Below are 21,482 nucleotides of genomic sequence, written 5' to 3' on the forward strand. Positions count from 1 at the left end.
GCAACACAAATAAAGGATGAACACTTGAGTTGAGGCATACCTATTTATCCTGATGTGATTATTACGCATTGTATACCTGTATCAAAATTTTATGTACCCTATAACTATGTACACCTACTACATACCCACAAAAATTAAAAAATACTGGAAATTCATTTGAGTTGACATATAGAAAAAAAGACAGATATGCTTGTTTTTTTTTGTTTTTTTGTTTTTTGTTTGTTTGTTTGTTTTGAGACAGTCTTTCACTATCACCCAAGCTGGAATGCAGTGGCATGACGACCTCAGTTCACTGCAGCCTTTGACCTCCTGAGCTCAAGCAATCCTCCCACCTTAGCTTCCCAAGTAGTTGGTACTATAGGGGTATGCCATTATGTCCAGGTAATTTTTTTTTTTTTTTTGGTAGAGACTGGGTTTTGCCATGTTGCCTGGGCTGGTCCCTAACTCCTGAGCTCAAGCAATCCACCCACCTTGGCCTACTAAAGTGCTAGGATTATAGGGGTGAGCCACCACACTCTGCGGCATTTAAAAAAAATTAAAAAATGATTCTGTGTAAGTGTTGATTGTCTCAAAGGATTTTTCCTGAAGGCCTTTCAACAAGTTGCATTTCTGTTCAGAATGTCTTCTTTTCTGGGAACTACAGAAGAAAAAAAAAATGGAAAAGAAAATAAAGAATCACAGCCTGAATTTCAACCATGAAAAACAGTAGTTAAGAGTGAGTGAGTACTGTGTGACAAGTGGTAAAACTCTCTTTCTGATCATGGGGAAAATAAAATAAGGCCCAAAAGATCTGTGCAGAATGAGGACTAGAAAGGAGGAAAGTGCTTTCCAACATTGTTTTATTCTCACATGAGGAAAATATTTAAATATTGAGAATTTTATTGTTTATAAAACTTCTTAACATTAAGGACTATTCAATACAACGAAATGCTGAAATAAGGCAATTTGGGCTAGAATATTTTTCCATGTAATCTTTTTAATATAAAGTCAATCCTTTAAAATATTTAGTTTAAATATATTTTTAAAATTATAATGTATGAATTTAATGTAATCTGACTGTAAAATGATTTATCAAGGGAATATATAGTTACAAAATGTGTTAAGACAAATAAGGCTCAGCAATATTAAAATCCTAAAAATTATCATTGTACAAGTTATTTCTTAAGCTTTTTGTCGATGAATAATTTGTTGCTATGGTAATTTGTAGGTACATTTTGACACAGCAAGAATGATGTCTTTTGCTTAAATCAAAAAACATCCTAAAATGTATTTACTCCTAATTGTGTCTAATTTCATATTACAGTGACTAATCAGACTGAATGTCTTTATTTTCTGCTGTTTTAACTACAAGAAATGATCTCTCCTGTTTTTATCCTATTATAAGGATTGTTACAAAAATGGAAAACAATTAACACAGGGTTTAATGCCTGAATGCTATAGAGCTGAAGTAATTGCACTCAAGGTCTGCTAACTTTTTAATCAGGCATTTGGTTGCAAGCTGCTCACAATTGATTCTGAGAGAACTAACACTATCTGAAGAAGAAAGCAGGTGTGCCAGGAAAGCAGGCATGTTGGCAAAACAAATGAAATATTTTAAAAGGAAAAGAAAAAAAAAAACAAAGTGAAGTGCTTGTCAGCAGGCCATTTTCTTGCTGAGCCTGTTACTGAACAAAGCCAGTATGTGCACAAGCACTGTGGTGGAAGCCCCACTGACCTACTACAGCTTTCAAAGTGGCGCACTAAAGCTTAGCATCGAGGAGCCCTGTCCATCCCAATGTTAGTGAATTGAGTTAATTAACAGAGAAGGTTTGCAATTTCCATATTCAGTAGAGTTAAGACGCCATCAGAGGTTTCTGGAATTACATTCTAATTAGAAAAGTTTCCTTTTCTTCTCATTCAGGTTACTCTTTGAAAACAAATTTGTTCTCTCATAAAGGAAAAAAAAAATCTGCAGTTTTCCTCTGAAAGCTAATTATTTCCTTTCTTTTTCTTTCTTTAATAAGTGTCATTCTCCAGCTGTGAAACTGATGTTTTCTAGGCATGTTGCACACATTTAAAGGTACACACGTTGCTCAAGAGCACTGGGGGGATGGGGGCGGGGAGCGTTTAAAATGTCCTCTTCTGTAGTTTCTTGAAAAAGGAGCCGCTAAGAGTTAATGCTCCTGTGAAAGTGCCTCATATTCACTAGAGAATATTCTGACAAGTAGGGGGATATTTATAAAATTCCAAGTTTGAATTTTTTTTTTTTTTTTATGATATGAGTTAGGTACACTGTTGATCTCTCTTTATACAGAAAGAGGAAACCAAAGGAAAGATTTGGGTATTTACCTGGTGAATTCCAAGATGCTTGCTATTTCTTTCTTAAATCCCCAGAAGGAAATGAGAGCATTTGAACTTTTAAAAAGGAGTATAAAGCAGAAATAGCTCTTGCAGCAGAAGAGCAAGTCAGAGCAAGAGGAACAAGGAAAAGAAAACAACAGAAATGAGCTTCCTCAGACAAAAGCCTATGTACATTTTAATTACACCGATTTGCCTAGGCCACCAGGCAATCTGTTAGAATTCATTAGTGTGGCTCAGGGTCCAGAATAAGTTATATAGAAATCAGTGGATATAAGACGTTATAACCAATTACATGAGTTTCTACTCCAGTTCCAGACACGTTTCGGAAGTCTCAGCTCCTATGTGTGGCATCACTTTAGCCTCCAGGAAGCTATCTCTTAGTCTCTCCTACTGTAAATATTTCTCCCTGAGTCACCACAGCATCTGTTGTTTCTAGGTGAAAGGCTAATACAAATAAAAGGGAGGTGCCTGGCATCTGGCCACCTACACACAAAGTCACTTAATCATATGGGAGTCTCTTCATTGCTATGATCTCAAGCATTTCAGGAAGAATGCCAAATGGAGAACAAAGAGACAGGCAGGCAAAGAGCTCCTTGGTGGCCTGGATTACGTCACAAGCATAGTTTTTGCCAGATTAACATCTATGCTTTTTCTGACTCCGAATGTGACTTTAAACAAAAATTCTCATTCTCTGTGCAGTATTTTACAGCAATTGGAAATCCAGTATTGAAGCAATTCTTTGGAATCCAGCAGATCTGAACGATGGGTGTCAGTGTATGCATATATGTGAATTATCTTCTAAGAGCTCATGGAAATAGATGTCATAATATCTCCTCCTGCCAATAGAGCAGGGAACAACATCCTACACTCCTGGGCATATTTGTGGGTGTAAAGCATCACCACTTACAAGGATTACCTATCTATCATGATGTGCATTATTAGCCTAATGCTTACTCTTTCAGAGCCTGAACATCAAAGAAATCTATAGTCCAGTCGGCCCTCTGTGTTCCAGGGTTCTGCATCCTCAGACTCAACAGGCTGCAGGTTCAAAATTCACGAAATAAAAATGCTTTTTAAAAAACGGCATTAAAGAGAAAAATACAGTGTAGCAACTATTTACATAGCATTTACATTTTATTGGGTATAGGAAATCTAGAGATGATTTTTAAAATATGGGAGGATGTGCCTAGGTTATATTCAAGAACAATGCCATTTTCTACCAGGCACTAAAACATCTGAAGATTTTGGTATCTTCTACAGTCCTGAAACTAATCCCCCCATTGTATTAGTAAAACCTTGCTTTTGTTAGATTTTTGTTGTTTGAATTTTTTGTGTTGAGTGGAAATAATGAATATAATAATCAGAAACACTATTACTTTGAGATATGTTAAATTTGTAAGTAGTTCTTATATCTCTTCTAATGTCTCAAGTTGAAATAAAAACACATTTATTTTAGATTAAGAGGTACCTTTAGCTTTTAAAGATTATTTATGTTTCTGTTCCAGGCTATTGCTCAAACTATAGAATAAACAATTCTTAAGGGTAATGTTTAGTCGTGATCATTTATTGGTTAATTTACTTTTTATTTTTATGTACTTCCTCAACACTTTCATGAATGTATATACATATAGCAATCAATTTTATATTTTGTCTATCGCATTAACATGAGTTATCTTCAAATTTAAAATGCCAAAATCATTATATTTTACAAACACAATTTTAAACACTCATTTGTTTATTCACAATGTTTTCTTAAACATGTATCCATACATTCTAGGTTGAGGACATGCTACATAATCAATGTGCTAAGTAAGTATGATGTTGTAATTTAATTGTTAGTATTATTTTCTTAATGGTATATAAAATGATGGTACTTTGTACTTTGCAATCTATGACTTTTCCTATCGTTGAAATACTGTGTTGATATCCAAGAAGAGGAAAAGATCAGAATGAACATTTTTAAAGCATTTATTGTTTTCTGGTGACTACATTAGGAGTTTTACGTTTTCTATCGTATTCATCAAATTATGACTTAAGAATTGGTGTCTTCTTTTTGCAAAGGATAAAGTAGACTTCAAGGCATATAAAAACTAGCCTACTCTAAGTCATATTTTTTTTACTGCAATTATCAGGATCAAATCCCTTTCTTATTTGCATGTACTTTCTCCATTTGCAAAAAACAAAACAACAAAACACAACAACAACAAAAAGCAAAGCCTAAATTATCACAGATGATGAGAAAATTAACCAAAATTAAATAAATAATAATAATAACAAAAATATATTAAATGGCCAATGCAATGGAAAAATCAAGTACTCTTCCACTAGCTTATAAGCACCATATAGACAAGGTCATGTTTGTTTCACTGTCAAATATATAAATGTATCCCTAGCCTTAGAACAGTGCTCAATAAGTATTGACTAAATCATAGAATTTGTCTCAAAGGCTTATTTTGTGCATGCACTAGTCATCCAAAAAGAGGTAAAACACCATTAGATGCATCAGACTTGATAATAAGTCTCACTACATTTTACATCCTTGGAGAGGACCACTGCTCCAAGTCAGAATGACTTATGGAAAAACAACTGCTAAAATAGACCTTGGAACATTTGAAACCAGATACAGTTTAATGTGGTTTATTCCTCCATTTAGGTTATGTTTGTGTGTGTGTGTGTGTGTGTGTGTGTGTGTGGTGTGTGTTTGGTAGAACAAGCAAAGAAGAGGTTTGCTTAGTCTTTACAGGTTTTAATTTTCTTCTCCAGTTTTACGGCACATGAATCCTGCTGTATCTTCCCTGAAAGACGTTTTAAACATTTTTTTGTTCTGTTACTGCTTCTGCCAGCTCAGCCTCCTTCCCCAATCTCTTAATTCTCTATACCTTCTGTTCTCAACTTAACTCCATCAAAATGTGGTGTGACTTTTGTCACAAAGGTGAGCTGATTTGGGGTGTGCGCCTGTATGTGTGTGTTTTCGTTTATTTTTAGCTAGGACTAGTACAAGTACAAGTGGCCAAAATGAGTGAAGTATAACAAGTAACAGCAGAGTCAAGGATGACACCATTTAAGGTGCCATTGCTTTGAATGGCACTGAAATAAGCTTATTAACTGCCGGTGAATTCTAAGCTACACTACCTGAAAGTGGTAAGGATTTAAGTCTTTCCAATATTCGGAGTTAAACGAATGCCTAAAATCTTTCTCTTTTTCTCTCCAGCTTTTCTCTGAGTTGAAAGTGATGACACACCACCACACAGTCAAGTGAATCAAAACCTGCTGGGGCTTGAGGTATGGAAGATGAACACCTGAGCAAAAGGTATCTTCCAGCCTGGTGAAATGTCCGTGGAAATGTGAGGCCATTTATGTTTTACTAAATGCCTCAGCAACAGCTCTCATTCACCTGCAGAAGCAAGAGCTGTTCTGACTACTCACAGTATATGGTGTTGAGGTCTTTATTTCTTCACCATTTTTTACTGTGAGTTTCCTTTTATGTCATCATTGACCTTATAATGAATCACTGCACTGTCTGAGTAAAAAGACTGCAGTAGATAAGGTCCCCTGAGAATATGAAGGAAGAGGTAGGTTCAGCAACTGCTCACTGACTTACCCACCTGATTATAGTGACCAGTCTACTCATATATCTGATTTCAAATGCTCAATACAATGTTAATAATCTTATTAAAACTTATTTGCAGTAAAAAATCAAACTTCTTTGGTTGATGTTTTTTCTTTAGTTTTAAAATTCTAAGTGGAGCAGTAGTTTTAAGGTTGCACAATACAAATATTTTAGTGATACTTCTGGAAATCCATCTAGCAACTTGTTATTTACAATATACTATTAGTAGTACATTATAAATAACTGAAATCTAAAACATAATTCATAAGGAGTATAGAAAGAAAATAGAAGGGAGGATATCGGTTTAAATATCATAATTTAACAATTTGATATTTGGAAACAAAATTGTTAAAATAATCAATCTCATTTTAATTTCTTTTTACATTTTATTTTCTTTTTAAGAATTTTGATTTGGTGACTTGCCGGTCTAGTAACAGCCATAATTATGCTGCCATTTCCTGTGTCCTTTATTAACTTAAGAATTTTAAGATGAGGAACCTTATTTCTTACAGAAAGTTAGCTGAGTATTTTCCTTTCCCTTTCTGGAACTGAAGAATTGAGATAACTCAGAAACCTGACACTTTGATATGAGTTCTAGTGCTAGGAGGATGAGTGTCCTTCACTTTGATCTTGGCTAACTTTAAGTGACACTTCTCATTACCCCTCACTAGCTCTTCCCCAAAGCATCCTGCCTTTTCACAAGCTGTGAATGAGAACTCTGACTGGCATCACCAATATTGTTTGCTGAGTAATAGTTTGTTTTCAATGTGCAGCTTCAGGATCATTTACTAATTAAAATTGCTTTACCACTGAGAGGCCCCCTGAGGTATGCCCTTGTTTATCTGGATTAGACCATGAAATCATAGACCATAATTTTCTGCTAATCCAAATGAAAAGTTGGAAATAATAAATTGATAAAATTCACACAATTTTATCGGCACACATGTACAATTAGGTTCATCATAAATCAAATAAACACAAACACAGATATCCACAAAGCTTAAATGTGGAGCAATGGAATTATATGACTAACTTTTAAATATGCTACTAATAAAGGGGGAAAAGTGCACTTTAAAGAAACTGCATTTTCTAGTTAATTTGTATTTATAATCTAAAAGTTCTGGAGGTATTTATAATATCATAGCCTTTGGGCCTTAATTAACACATCCACGCTTTACGAAATCATCTCTCAAGTAAACCAATAAAATAACTTAGGCTGACTTTCCTAAGTTAATATTGTGACATCCTCAGGTTCTCAGTGTTACATTTGTTTAAAGCTGTGACATGATGAAAAATTATCGTTTATGAGTACGTGTGTGTGTGTGTGTGTGTGTGTGTGTGTATGTGTGTTAGGAAGTGGGGATAAGAAAGCCTCAATAACTTTGATTGCTTCAGTGTAGCTAGCAACATTGAAATAAACTATCAAGTATATCAAAGATGAGAACCTAAAGAATGTCACATAAGGCCAGGCATAGTGGCTCACCCCTGTATTCCTGGTACTTTGGGAGGCCGAGGCGGGCGGATCACCTGAGGTCAGGAGTTCGAGACCAGCCTGACCAACATGGAGGAATCCTGTCTCTACTAAAAATACAAAATTAGCCGGCCGCGGTGGCGTGGTGGCGCATGCCTGTAATCCCAGCTACTTGGGAGACTGAGGCAGGAGAATTGCTTGAACGTGGGAGGCAGAGGTTGCTGTGAGCTGAGATTGTGCCATTGCATTCCAGCCTGGGCAACAAGAGTGAAACTCCATCTCAAAAAAAAAAAAAAAAAAAAAAAAAAAAGAATGTCACATAAATGATTCAAAATCATTAAGGAAAATAAGACTTAAATATAAAACAAATAAACAATTCTACTGATTTACAAGAAGTGTCCAAGACATTGAATATCCAGTATCCAACATAAGGACTAGCATGGAGCAAACTGTCATACATGTTTGAAGAGCTATGTGGGGAAAGAATGGATGGGCGAATGAATAAACAGTGGGTGACATAAGGAGTTGGTGGTGTAGGGTTCTGGTCTGTTTTATTCATAGTTAATAACGTCCGTTCAAGGGCAAATAAGAGAAGACAAGAAAGTAAGGCCTAAATATTTCAATTTTAAAACATGGCATGTTATAAGATAATTAGTAAGTAAAACTGTAAGAAAGTGAATGAGTAGATAAGACATATTATTTTTGAATTGAAACACTTCTATCATAGATTTCTAGTGGCATGTATTATTTTCTATAACTATGCAATATCAAGAGTTCCCTTATAGATTTAAAAAGAAGTAACAGTGTATATATGATTCTAAATGATACAACTCAATTGTTTTACTTCTTTTTCCTAGTTAGCAGTATGGAAAAACAATCTCTCTATGAGAATCTTAACACCACAGCCTAAATGATGTGAAGAGAGATGAACAAAAATACAAGTAAATTGTCATGTTCCTGTTTAGGTTGTGGACTTAATGATATTGGCTTATGATATTTCACAAGTGTTTTTGGGAAGATTTCTCATTTATTCTATTTATGAGATTGATATCCTGGATACTTAATATAAAAAATGTATATTTATCCAAAGCAAAATAAAATAAGTCCTTTTCACCATTAATATTTATCCTGTAGCTTAAATGCAGCAGGATTCTTCCAAATATCAGAGCAAAAAAATCTGGGCAGAACCTGACAGCATAAGAGAAAAATGCTGCTGAATTAGCACTTTCTGAGAAGGCCTTAGGGACTAGACATATATTATCTTTGGAGTCAATGACAGAAAGAGATTTGAGAAATAAACGTGAGCGTGAGGGTTTTCATGACTATGCAATAAATATATGTTGTAACATAGAAACGTGACCTATGTTCTAAAATATTGCTAATTATATCTTCAAACAGATGGATGTCTATGTGTGTTTATCTGTATATACCTTGACACTAATGACCTGTAAATTACTACTGTATCTCCTGACACATGAACTAGATGCATGGAGAGATTCTCAATACAAAAATTAGTTAAGTTTACTTTATAAAAATCTAAATATCCTAAGTCTCTTTCAAATATAAGATTCACTCAGATTTACTCTGTAATTCATAATTTCCTCTTGTGAATTATAGATGTGTACATGCCTTGAAGCTTCCATGGAACCCTTTCCAGATAGAGCCTGATCTAAAAGGAGGCATATGTTAAATCTTCTAACACAAGGCCAGGCTCTCATCTTCCTCTGCACCCCACAGTGCTCATTCAAGTGAGGAGTCATCTTTGAAGGCAATTGGAGCTTCTTGCTTGGCTGAGCATCATGGAGCTTGGAGCAAGATAAAAAAGGAACTACAGACTTTCAACTAGAATTCTGCTAGCAGGACTCACTGAAACCAGTCAGGCGGACCACTGTGGGATAAGTTTCCTAGCCCTTTAGCCACATACAAAGTGTGATATATACTAATTGGCCTACAGTAATTTCCATCAAACAAATAAGAAAAGTATTTCCAATCATATCCAAGATTTATTTTATTGAAATTCTCTTCTGAAAAATTTGCCTGCTTACGTAATTATGCTATTTATAGTCTGCATAATTTTATCCGTCTTGGGATATGTACAAATAAGACATTCACTTTATTAGTTCTCCTTAAAATAGCTTATAGCAATGTCATCAGGTTAAGAGAGCATTAATAGCAGTTTGTTATGACTTCCAGGAAAGCTGGAGGTTGAACATGGACACTCTGGTATCATAATCAGCAATTTTCACATCCCTTCCCAAACAACAATGTCCTTTTTTTTTTTTTTTTTTTTTTTTTAAACAATGATTCAAACACCTCACCCAATGCTACTAAATATGAGTAAGAATTAAGGAATTGTTCACATGATTCGGATACATAATCAGGTTTAGGAAGCACTGTAGTGGACAACAGTATGACTCCTAGAAACTTAGATGAATTCAAGAAAGAATTCATGTTTAAAGTTTATTTTCTTTTTTTTTTTTTTTTTTTTTTTTTTTTTTTTTTGAGACGGAGTCTCCGCCTGTCACTTCAGGTTGGAGTGCAGTGGCCTGGATCTCAGCTCACTGCAAGCCTCGGCCTCCTGGTTCCCCGCTTATTCTTCTGCCTCAGCCTCCCCGAGAAGGCTGACTACAGGCGCCTGGCCACGCCTCGGGCTAGTTTTTTTTTGTATTTTTAGTAGAGACGGGTTTCCACCATGTCAGCCAGGGATGGTCTCGGGATCTCCTGACCTCGTGGATCCACTGCCTCGGCCTCCCAAAGTGCTGGGATTTCAGGCTTGAGCCACCATCAGCACTGCCTTAAAGTTTATTTTCTAAAAAAGGAAAATGTGACTTATTTCTCCTTTAAACTATGATATACATTTTCCATGGACAATAAAATCCTTAAAGAGACAGGCATAGTTTAAACATTTTTAGCCTGTATGTGTCCACTCTATGCACTGTCTCTCAATCCATCATTTCCTCTATATTCTCTACTTTACCTTTTGTTTAGGCACTTATACTCTCCTACCTGGAATGTTTCTAAGGCTTCATCCCATCCCTTCATCCCATGCTACCCTACTTCCAGTCTTCCTTCACTGCAATTTAAAAAATAACCTTCCTAAGGCATGGATAAAACAGACCCTGTCCTGCCATTCCCTACATAATAAAATGCAGTCTGCTTACACAAACTTTGAAGGCCCTGGTGGAAAAACCTGGCTTAATAGTCAACACTGTTCTTCTATTAATTTGCTATACCCATAATATCCCTTTGCCAAAATAGAAGGCTAAGGACTTTCTTTCTTTCTTTCTTTTCTCTCTCTCTCTTTTTTTTTTTTTTTTTTTTTTTTTTGGACAGAGTTCTGCTCTTGTCACCCAGGCTGGAGGGCAATGGTGAGACCTCAGCTCACTGCAACCTCCACCTCCCAAGTTCAAGTGATTTTCCTGCCTCAACCTCCTGAGTAGCTGGGTTGACAGGTGCCCGCCACCACACCCATATAATTTTTGTATTTTTAATAGAGAGAGGGTCTCATTATGTTGGCCAAGTTGGTCTCAGACTCCTGACTTTGGGTGATCCACCTGCCTTGGCCTCCCAAAATGCTGGGATTACAGGTGTGAGCTACTGCGCCCGATCAGAAAGCTAAGGACTTTTCTAATGACATTCCATATTTAACCAATCCTATGCGTTTTCCCTTATTGTTTCCTTACCCTATTTGGTAGACATATTTCCCAACTTTCTGCCCAAATCCTGGTAGTTCATTAAGGGTCATATCAAATTCTTCCTGGACAAGGAAGACTTCCTTGATGCCTCCAATATACATTGTTTCTGTGACTTGTTAACTTGGTTTGCTTTGTCTCTGTTGTTATTTTGTAATATACCTCTGGGGCACCTGATGTAGTCTGTTTTTTAATGTGGTCATCTTATGTCCTGTGCTGTCCTCTGCACATGCTTTCCAATTGTATGAGCTCAATATAATTTTTAAATTTAATTATTGAGTTTTTTTTAGACTAACATTTGCGTCCTTCACGGAAGAGTAAATACATGCTGGAAAGATTGGTTTACTTATGGTTTTGAGAGATACTAGATTAGGGTAGGAAATTATTCCCCACTAAGGGTAAATAATGAAATGATTTTCCAAAACCATCCACTAAAGAGGGACATAGAGAGGATTCAAATAGCCTCAAATAATCAAGCCAAAGATTTATCATTCAGGCTCATTTTTGAGACCTTGGGTGAAACTCAGGAGGTTACAGCTGAATTAGAGGCCTGAAGCAAGTGCACAGGTACTGTTGCAAATGAATTCAAGGCCAAGAACTGAGCATGCCACTGTGTGTGAGTGCAGGAGCCGCGACCAGAAGCCAGGCTTAGTCAAAAACCAAGGACTGGTAGCCATGGCAACAGGGGCACATCCAGAAGTCAGAGCTGGAAAACAGAGCAGGTCAAACATGGAACGGGCTTTTGGCTGGAGTAGAGAGGTGACGCCAGAAGACCAGACTAAGTGGAGGCCCTGGGACACTCCATGGTGCACAGGCAGCAAGGGAAGTCCTGTTGTCCGGGCCAGATGGCATTCTGCTGGATGTCTGGTCGCGATTCCAGCTGGCTCAAGGTCCCATTTACTCCTCATGCCACAGATTCCTCTACCTGGCTTCTGATGTTCTATTTTTTTTTCCCCTCCATATTTCGGATGTTCTCAAAGCAGCCTCATGAAGCTATTTTGCCAGAAGCTCTGTAAGGTGACCCTACTTATAGAAATGCCAGAGGTAAGTTAAAAGGTAGGTTTTTCTCTTTAAACTACCTAGAAGGAGACAATAAATGTTTCTGTACCCTAACAAAAGTCCAAGAATTTTTTTGCACTATCCTGGGCAATTCCAGAATAAGTTTCCAGAATAATTGTTCTACAATGTGTCAAAAATACTGTATAGTTATTAATACTGATTCAAAATAGGCTAAATAGACTGTTGTGAGAATCAGAGATTTTCATATTCCATTAATTCTTTCTTTATAATGGCTGACACTTCCTGATACTGCTTTGACTTGCTGTATTTGAGGTATGAGGTAAAAAGAGTTGAATATATGAAATATATTAACAGTTATATTTGTCTTACCAACTCTCTGAAGTAGGTTATTTCTATTACTCTCCTCCTCTTTTATATTTAAGAAAAATAAAACCTAGATACACTTGTGGACCAAATAAATGTGGAGTTAAGATATAAATAAGGAATCTGTAATGCCAGCCTTAGATTTGAAATAGAAATAATTTATTTAGGGACATCAAATTTTAGAACTTGTAGGGTCACTGTCAGCACATTTAATCTAAAAATATGAACAGAGTATGTTGAGAAAAGAAAGGGAGAGAAAAAAATCTGGTGAAATGGATCTAACAGTGGATAAAATATAGCTATTCCTGAAAGTCCCTGGTTTGAGGATGGTGGAAAAAGAAAGCAAAGAAAAGACTGGAAGGAGAGAGGGATGGAGAGAAAGGAAGTTGGTTGAGAATATGTCATCCCTGTGAAAGCTCTTTGCAGTCACAGATGTGGTGGTTTATTATTTATGAGAGTCTCGTTATTTCTAAACATTTGGATATTTTATAAAACATCCATAGCAATGGAAATATAAATATGCTGAAATAAAATTCTACAGAATGGATGTTTACACAATCTTAAAATTTTATGTCCTTATTTTTTTCTCTCAGTGCCTTTTGAGAACCTATCGAAATCCCTCCAGCAAAATGCAAATGAGCACAGAAACCTGCAAGTACTGTACCTAGGTTCATGGACCTAGTGGAGCTGATGGGTCCTAGGTTAAGAACTCCAAATTTATCATGTTTTATAACTTAGTAGCTTTTATAACTCCTTTTGAATAATGAAATCATGGTAGGCTCTGTCTGCACATAAAAATGGGCATATTTGAACTTGATCTTTTTGCCATAGAGGACCACCACCATTTTACTCCCCTAAATACATAATTTATTCCTGACATCTAAAATACACATCTAGTATTATGCACAATATTGTGTTATATATTATTACACCTCGCTGATATAATTTGAAGGCAACCTATACTTAGCTTCGCAACTAAATCAATCTTAGTAAGTATTTGTCTAAGTAATATTAACTAAGTATTGGGGAAAAAAGCCCTGCAAATGTGTTCATGAAGCATAGATTTAAATAACTGTAATTTAAGCTTGTTCTAAAGATTTATGACCAATAGCAAGTAAAAAGAATTATGTATTTCTTTGTACATCTAATTTTACAGTGGAATAAACATAATGAATAAAATCCACTGAATGACTTGAAACAATAAGAGCTTCGGGAGCTTGCGAATTAAATTACTTATTTGTTTCTCTGTCTCTGTAGATTCTACAGTTTTAATTCCTAGTGGCCCAAACTGAGTAAGGCAGATTCATGTGATTATTTTTCTGTCTCTTCGTTTAGGACAGTTTGAAAAGGTGAGTGACAAGTATATAACCAAAATATTGGCAAACCTTTCTTATAAAGGCATGGCATTTTTAGTAGCATATATGATTTTTGTCAACAAAATTCATATTCAGTCACTTTTTTTCTGAGGATTTTTCTAACCTTTCTTTGTCATTCATCTCTCCTACTCTTTAGGAGCCCAAATGCCACAAGATTGTATTTTGCTCATCAATGCCACAGCTTTGATGGCACCTAAAAACTGCTCTCCACTGAAGGACCCTGAAGCCTGAAATCCTGGTAATTCTTTCATTACTGTCCTCCAAACTTCATTCATAAGCGAATTCCCTCATTCACTCAAAAACTAAGTAATCTAAATGTCCTCATTGTTTGTTTAAGCAATTCGTAGTAAGAAGTGAATTTCTTGGCGAAATATAGATGGTAATATGCAGTGGTGATGGAGAGAGCCCTCTAAAAATTTCCAGAGAATCTGGCTTTCGTTAGTGAACATTTGGGGAGCAACTTATTATTGAAAATCATTCCTTCTCCGAAGAATCTCTCTCTTACTTCTTTGCAAAGATATATGTTGAGGGTTTAGTATGCATACGTCAGTTCATTATAATGCAGAGGTATTTGTATTGTTAGCCCTAATTATTTTTAAATCTAGAGTCTTTAACAGATTTTATTCTTTCATAGTAGTATTATGGTCTCAGGTTTATTTTTAATAATTTCTACGCCACTGCTTTAGAATAACTAATTTGATAGACATAGAATTTTCATCCTCTAGGAAAATATTTCACCTAAATATGAGATTTATTTAATCTCATGTTACATTTGGCTTTAAATTTGGCTTGACCTCATTGAATCTATTTTAATTGTTTTACATCTTCCTGTAAGCAAATGGAATGTCTACATGTGCCCTTGTGCATCTAAGGCTACATCATTAATTTTGATTCCAGCATTTCACTTAGAGAGAGAAAATTTAGTTCCTAATTGGTCTGAGACACAAAGAATAAAAATGTAAAGCTAACACTGCTTATCTCTTAATTTCTACCTCTCCATATCTATTTTTTTCTTTAAAAAATATCTCACAGTAACTTTTCAACCTCAGCAAACAAGTATGAAAACTCAGGTTGTTTTCACTCTGAAAATGAACCAGTTTCCAGCCATTGTGTTTTATGTCGGAATTGTCTAACTTAAATTGCGTGTCCTTGGGGCAGAGAATAGTCTTCTATCTTTTTGTTGTTGTTGTTTTAACAGAGCCAAGTATTCTGTCACTGTTCTACAAAACAATAAATAATGAAGTAAATTGAAGATGTATGAATTGTGCCAGCTTGACAGAAAATGGAGCCGAAGTTCTTGGAGGTATTACAGCAGTATTTCCTAACGAACAGCCAGAGCCTCTCTCTAGCATCTCAGAAAACCAAACAGGAATGCAGGATAAGAAAGTGGAAGTAAAGACAAAGGGAATATTTATTTGGGATTAACTTGTAGTTACTTGAGCTGATATACCTGTACTAAAGGAACAAAGGAAATGATGGATGTTGTAACCATCAGGCTTATTGTATAAACATCATTCTCTTTCATTCCACATTGGGAAAAACAAACCCTTTCTCCAAATTTTACTTTATATATAAAATGTGTTAATAAAACCAAATGTGTTTTAACAAATGTGTATTAATAAAAACTAGTGTATTTAACAAAACTAAAAATAGATGATAATATTTGTTCAAAAGTTCTTACTTGGTTTTTCTTGTAAACGAGGCATAAAGAGCTTTGTGTACTTCACAAAAAGGTACCTCTAAGAGAGGACTTACTTGAATACCATATATAAACTAACTCTGATCCTCTAACTCCTCCCCCAAAAGTCACTCTTCCTCTATTCTGTGTTATTTTCCTTATCAAATTCACCACATCTGAAATTATGCATTCAGTTTTTTTTAATTATATTATATTATGAGCATATACATTTCTGTGAGGGAAATGTCTCCGTATTGTTCCGCTAGCACCTAATAGAATTCTGCAACATAATAGGTTTCAGTCAGTATTTGCAGAAAAGTAAAAGACACACAGCCTTAAAATAACTTAAGTTGTCTAAGTAATCAATACTTTGGTAACCCTAATAGAATGTCAGTAATATCACATCAATGAGATAGCCCTAATAGAAAATATGGCACAGAGTATTTAGTCAATATATGATGAAAGAAAAAAAAAATTGAGAATTGAGAATTGAGATAAAAGCTGTATGAACATCATCATCTTAATTATAAATTATGATCCTAAAATTTAAAGATGCATCTTTTGAAATACAGAAACTTCTCCAACTTGGTGGCATGCAGTTTTTAAAAAGTATGTATCTCTATGTATTTATATCTTACAGCAGATGATTGGTACTCAGTTAAATGAGAAGAGGAAGGGAAGTGTAAGGAAAGACGAAAATTGTAGAACACTAACTAAAACCAAAAAGCATATTCTACCTAATTTTGCCTGTTTTCACACATTCACAGGTACTGATTATATATCTGGAAAAATATATTTGTATGATGTCCATATGTTATGGATTGAATTGTGTTCCCCCAGTCCTAACCCCCAGTATCTGTGAAATGTGAACTTAGTTGGAAATAGGGACTTCGAAGATGATGAAGTAAAGATGAGATCATTAGGGTAGACCCTTATCTAACATGACTGTGTTCATATGTGTGTGTGTGTGTGTGTGTGTGTGTGTATATATATATATATATGAACAGAGCCAAGTATTCTGTCACTGTTCTACAAAACAATAAATAATGAAGTAAATTGAAGATGTGTGAATTGTGCTAGCTTGACAGAAAATGGAGCCAATGTATATATATAAAGAGAAGTTGAGTAATATGGTTTGGCTGTGTGCTCACCCAAATCTCATTTTGATTTGTAGCTCCACATGCCATGGGAGGGACCTGGTGGGAGGTAATTGAATCATGGGGTGTGTTTTTCCCATTCTGTTCTCGTGATAGTGAATAAGTCTCAAGAGATTTGATGGCTTTATAAAGAGCAGTTCCCCTGCACATGCTCTCTTGTCAGCTGCCATGTAAAATGTGACTTTGCTCCTCATTCACATTCTGCCATGACAGTGAGGCTTTCCAGCCATGTGGAACTGTGAGTCCATTAAACCTCTTTTTCTTTATAAATTACCCAGTCTTGGGTATTTCTTAATAGCAGTATGAAAATGGAATCATACAGTAAATTGGTGCCAGTAGAGAGGGGCATTTCTATGAGGATACCCGAAATGTGGAAGCAGTGTTGGAACTGGGTGACAGGCAGAGGTTGGAACACTTTGGAAAGATCAGAAGAAGACAGGAAAATGTGGGAAAATTTGGAACTTCCTAGTGACTTGGAGGGCTCAGAAGAAAAGAAGATGTAGAAAAGTTTGGAACTTCCTAGAGACTTATTGAATGGCTTTGACCAAAATGCTGACAGTGACACAGATAATGAAGTCCAGGCTGAGGTGGTCTCAGATGGAGATGAGGAACTTGTTGGGAACTGGAATAAAGGTGACTCTTGCCCTGTTTTAGCAAAGAGACTGGTGGCTTTTCTGCCCCTGCCCTAGAAATCTGTGGAACTTTGAACTTGAGAGTTGATTTAGGGTATCTAGCAGAACAAATTTCTAAGTAGTAAAGCATTCAAGAGGTGACTTTGGTGCTCTTAAAAGCATTCAGTTTTATGTATTCAAAAATACATGGAACTTTGGATTTGAACTTATGTTTAAAAGAGAAGCAGAACATAAAAGTTTGGAAAATTTGCAGCCTGACAAAGCAATAGAAAAGAAGAAAAAAAAAAAAAAAAAATTTTCTGAGCAGAAATTCAAGCTGGCTGCAGAAATTTACATACATAATGAGGAGCCAAATGCTAGTCACCAAAACAATGGGGAAAATAATTCCAGGGCATGTCAGAGGTCTTCACAGCAGCCAAAGTGTCCCATCATAGGCCTGGAGGCCTGAGAGGAAAAAAGAACGGTTTCATGAGCTGGGTCCAAGGTCTTGCTGCTTGTGCAGTCTTTGGACCTGGTGCCCTCTGTCCCAGCCATGGCTAAAAGAGGTCAACATACAGCTCAGGTTGTTGCTTTAGAGGGTGCAAGCCCCTAACTGTAAGGAAATTATTATCATAACTTGTTCTGTATTCTGGAATTATATAGCCTACAGACAAACATTCCATTTGTAGTTTTCTTGTTATGTATTGTAAAATTGAAATAAGAACTTTTCACTAAATGGGAGGTCCCTCAAAGCAAAGCTTACACGTGGCATTGGGCCTGTGGGTGCACAGAAATCAAAAATTGAGGTTTGGGAATCTCCATCTAGATTTCAGAGGATGCATGGAAATGCCTCGATGGCCAGGCAGAGGTGTACTATAGGGGAAGAGCCCTCATGGAGAACCTCCGCTAGGGCAGTGCAGGAGGGAAATGTGAGGTGGGAGCCCCCACACAGAGTCCCCACTGGGTCACTGTCTAATGGAGCGGTGAGAAGAGGGCCACAGTCCTCCAGACCCCAGAATGGTAGATACACTGAGAGCTTGCACCGTGTGCCTGGAAAAGCTGCGCAGACTCAACATCAGCCTGCGAAAGCAGTTGGGAGGTGGGTTGTACTCTGCAAAGCCACAGGGCCAGAGCTGCTCAAGACCATGGGAACCCACCTCTTGCATCAGCATGACCTGGATGTGAGACATGCAGTCAAAGGAGATCATTTTCGGAGCTTTTAGATTTGACTGCCCTGCTGGATTTTGGACTTGTCTGGGTCCTGTAACCCCTTCATTTTGGCCAATTTCTCCCATTTGGAAGAGGTGTATTTACCCATTGCCTGTATTCTTCTTGTATCTGGGAAGTATTACTAACTTTCTTTGATTTTACAGGCTCATAGGTGGAAAGGACTTGCCTTGTCTCAAATGAGACTTTGAACTGTGGACTTTTGAGTTAATGCTGAAATGAGTTAAGACTTTGAGGGGCTGTTGGGAAGGCATGATTGCTTTTGAAGTGTAAGGACATGAGATTTGGAAGGGGCCAGGGTGAAATGATATGGTTCTGCTGTGTCTCCACCCAAATCTCATCTTGAATTGTAGCTCCCATAATCCCCACGTATCGTGAGAGGGACCTGGTGGAGGGTAATTGAATCATGGGGGTGGGTTTTCCCATGCTGTTCTTGTGACAGTAAATAAGTTTCATGAGAACTGATGGTTTTATAGAGGGCAGTGCGCCTGCACATGCTCTCTTGCTTGCTGCCATGTAAGACATGCCTTTGCTCCTCCATCGCTCCTCCTTCACCTTCTTCCATGATTGTGAGGCTTCCCCAGCCATGTGAAATTGCGAGTTCATTAACCCTCTTTTTCTTTATAAGTTACCCAGTCTTGGATATTTCTTCGTAGCAGTATGAAAATGGACTAATACATTGGGACACAGAGACAGACACACAGAGATATGCACAGAAGGAAGATGATGTGAGTGCATAGAAAGAATGCTATCTACAAGCCAGGGAATGTCTGCAGCTACCAGAAGCTGGCACAGAGGCAGGGAACAGATTCTCCCTCAAAGACATCAGAAGGCAGAAACTCTGTGGACACATTGATTTCTGACGTGTAGCCTCCAGAACTATGAAACAATACATTTTTGTTGTTTAAGATGTCCAAACTTCATACTTTGTTATGGTATTTCTGGCAAAGAAACATACGATTCGTTCTCAATTTCAAAGACTGAAATCACTACCTAGGCCCAATATCTAGATATTGGCAAAATTAAGTGACTTATATTCCACAGCATTCTGTTAAATAATTAACATTATTTAATAACACTTAATTCAATTATCCAGTTAACTAATTATATGGTTGCAATCAATTTGTCTTCCTTGTATCATTCAATCTCTTGGTACAAAATTAGTTTATGATATCATTCTATTACCACCAACACATTTAGGAAATTATAATAGGGCCTAAAATTTGCAAATATTATTTTTAATTTTATCCACAGATCTTATAAAATTTAATATTAATACATTTATTCACATAAAGTGAGAGTTAACATAATTTTTGAATCCCCTTCAAATATCAGATAACAGATTTTCTCACCATCAAACCAGATGCTTAGTAAAAATAATACAGATAATATAACATTATAAAACTCAATGGAGTTGATTTTATGAGTGATTTACCAATCTGTTCTTATATTCATAAGTGAATATTTTAAATAAACATTGTCTGATTAAAGTATGAAAGGTATTATCACTGTTATTTTGCTTTAAGCTTAAAAACACATTCTGTTTTGACTCTTCATAGTATAAACTGAAAAGAATAATTTATATTGATAGCATTTATGCACATAGAAATAATTTCTACTTTATATTGTATTGTGTTAAAAAAATTGACTTTACATGAAAAACAAATAGGAGAATTTAAAACTACTGTAAATGACCTCCGTGATGAAACTATTATCTTAACTTGTGCTGTATTCTGGAATTATATAGCCTGCAGGAAAACGTTCCATTTGTAGTTTTCTTTCTACATATCATGAAATTGAAATAAGAACTTTTCACTAAAAGGGAGGTCCATCAAAGCAATATAAATCCCATAAGAATCAGAACAAAGAGAAATATTTTTCTTATCTACTCTATGGCAATTATTGATATTTAAGTTTAACTCAATGATCTGTTAAAATAAATGCATGTCTTTAATGTAATTCAGTTTCATTTAATTAGTATTCATTTGATTTCTCTATGATACTCTAAACATTACAGAACAAAACTCCATAAACAGGTTTCCTACTATGTATATATGAAAATCCAGATTGAGTTTAGATGTCAAAGTATGGTTAATTTATGCTTCTGATGGAATAAAGAGAACTACCATTAAATTACTTTTCTAGAAACATATCTGAGTATATTTCATTTTAAATCAGTCCTGATAATCTTTTAATTTAACTTGTTTCATGATTTGTGTTTTTATTTATGAGTCCAATCTTATGTTTGTGGAGTTTGCTTAGTCTTACTCGAAAACTAGATAGGGATTTGTGAGAATAAGAAATTTAAAATTTTGATGCCTCAGATTCCTTATCTGTAAAATACAGTGAAGATTTTAAGATAAAAGCCTATACTTGCATTTTGTAAATATTTTTGAGTTTCAATTCTCTAAGCTAAAGAACAAAGTCACTAAACACAAGTGACAAAGAGCTCTGTGTTCCTTTCAGAAGACAGTTTCTTGTGCCTTTGTCCATGATTTGATTTTTATTCAAAAGAGTATTTTAATCGCAAATATCACTGTCATGCAATGTACAATAATATTAAATAAGCAAAAGATATGCGTGTATGTCTGGCCCTCAAAGTTGCAAACTTAGTAGAGTCTGCATAAAATTGTGTTGATAATTGTTTTGTGAATTATTGCATGTTTCTGGTTATAGACACTGCTGTCTCCTGCAAAGTAGAGTGGTCAAACATATTTCTTTTAGATCAGGGTCTACATTCAAGATTTAGATCCAGGATAAAATCTTCCATTCATGAATTTTGAGTAGTAACTCAGGTGTCAAAGGAATCAACATCTTAACCAAATTGAGCTTCAGGTGCCTTTTCCCTAAAACAATCATAACGATGTCTGCTCTGTAGGATGAGTAAGTAGTGTTAAAGCATCTAGTACAGAATCACCAATAGGCACTTAGCCAATA

The 21,482-nt window shown here is 35.9% G+C and overlaps 1 protein-coding gene and 1 long non-coding RNA gene across 10 annotated transcripts in view; one reads left to right on the top strand and one right to left on the bottom strand.

Moving 5' to 3' along the window:
• The window catches only part of PCDH9 (protocadherin 9), a 957,408-nt gene that overhangs the window by 375,378 nt on the left and 560,548 nt on the right, over positions 1–21,482 (bottom strand). The gene's annotated exons all lie outside the window — the stretch shown is intronic.
• LOC103879296 lies at positions 11,866–15,651 on the top strand. 2 transcript variants are annotated; one of them, XR_639862.4, is made up of 4 exons: positions 11,866–12,169; positions 13,754–13,845; positions 14,009–14,110; positions 15,071–15,651. It is a non-coding gene; the product is annotated as an uncharacterized LOC103879296 (long non-coding RNA). The 2 variants fall into 2 exon arrangements; XR_004178605.1 differs by having other exon boundaries at positions 11,866–12,157.

Source organism: Papio anubis, chromosome 15 (genome assembly GCF_008728515.1).
Source record: "Papio anubis isolate 15944 chromosome 15, Panubis1.0, whole genome shotgun sequence".
NCBI classification, from domain to species: domain Eukaryota; kingdom Metazoa; phylum Chordata; class Mammalia; order Primates; family Cercopithecidae; genus Papio; species Papio anubis.